Genomic DNA, 1,558 nt, shown 5'->3' on the forward strand with positions numbered 1-1,558 from the left:
CATAGTTGCTTACATCAAATTAGTTGCTAACAGTGAGAGGTATAACCTGTAACTCTCATGAAATTGAAGATGAATTTCATTTTTTTTTCTTTGTCTATTTTTGTCCATCAAAAGAAATTGTTAATTCCTCCCAGCCAGACTCGGCCCAGTGACAGAAATATGCAATCTTTGACCCATGATAAAAGATATGTGCACAACCTGTACCCCTTCACTATGGAAAATTTAACAAATGAGTATTTTATATGATGTGGGCCAATGGCCTTAAACACTGAACAAACTTGCTTACAAACTAACACCACCTATCCTGTCATTGTTGTTGTTGTTGCTGCTTTTGCTGCTGTTGTTGTTGCCGCTGCTGCTGCTGCTGTTGCTGTTGTTGTCGTTGTCGTTGCTGTTGTTTTTGTTGTTGTTGGTGGTGGTGGTGAGTAAGTAGCAATCTTTCTATTGTTGACTGACTAAACAAATGACTTTTTGTGCTGTTGTCGTTTTTGTTGCTGCGTTAGTGATTGTGTTGTAATGGGGATGGTGATGGTGATGGTGAGTAGTAATGTGTCTCTTTTTGCCTGTTATTAAAAGACCAAAGCAAGGGCTGCTAGTGCTATTGTTGATGTTGCTGCTCTAGTTGTTGTTGCTGTTGTTGTTGTTGTTGTTGTTGCTGTTTTTAAGGTTGCTGGTGTTTTTGTCATTGTTGTTTTTGTTTTTGTTGTTGTTGTTGCTGTTGCTGCTGCTGTGGTTGTTGTTGCTGTTGTTGCTGTTGTTGCTGTTGTTTTTAAAAGTTTACGGGCTTGCCACAACCTGTATAAAAGCACTCGCAGCAAGGTACACTGAACAGCACAGCTGCCAGTACATTATTTATTTATTGACAGTACTTGAACGTGAAATCTCCACTTCATCGTCAGCCCGTACTGATGACACCAGCATGGGGTGGGAAAATGGGATGGGGAGATTTGGACATGAAGGTGGAGGTTGTGGGGCTATGGAGGTTTGGGGGAGGGAGGTGGGGGGCTACGAGAGTGCATTAAGTTGAGGTATGACTCTAAGAGACGTTCTCCGTGGGTGGTTGGCGGTAGCTCTGGTGTGGTTTGCTCTTTCTTTCCTATCAAATTATATCGATCGTCCTTATCTCTCCTCCTTTTTTGTGTTTGTTACTCCCTTGTAATACCTCTAATCTTCGGCACTTATATGACCTAATTGTGATGCAAGTGCCGTAAAACGCTTACTAAAAGTAAAAACGTTCTCTTTGGCTCCTCCTGTGTCGTTCTCTCTCAGTACACGGAAGTCTGGATTCCTCCACTGTCGCCATCTCACGACTTCTCTGTCTCGTTTACAAGCATGCGCACACACTCATACATAACACGGAAATGCAGATATGCTTGTGTGCAATTGTGGACATGTGTGTACATGTACTTATGTGCATGTGTGCGTGTGTGTTTGTGTGTGTGTGTGTGTGTATGTGTGTGTGTGTGTGTGTGTGTGTTTGTGTGGGTATATGTGTGTGTTGTGTTGTGCGTGTGTGTGTGCGTGTGTGCGTGTGTGTGTGTGTGTGTGTGTGTGTGTG

Source organism: Aplysia californica, unplaced genomic scaffold, assembly GCF_000002075.1.
Source record: "Aplysia californica isolate F4 #8 unplaced genomic scaffold, AplCal3.0 scaffold00330, whole genome shotgun sequence".
NCBI classification, from domain to species: domain Eukaryota; kingdom Metazoa; phylum Mollusca; class Gastropoda; order Aplysiida; family Aplysiidae; genus Aplysia; species Aplysia californica.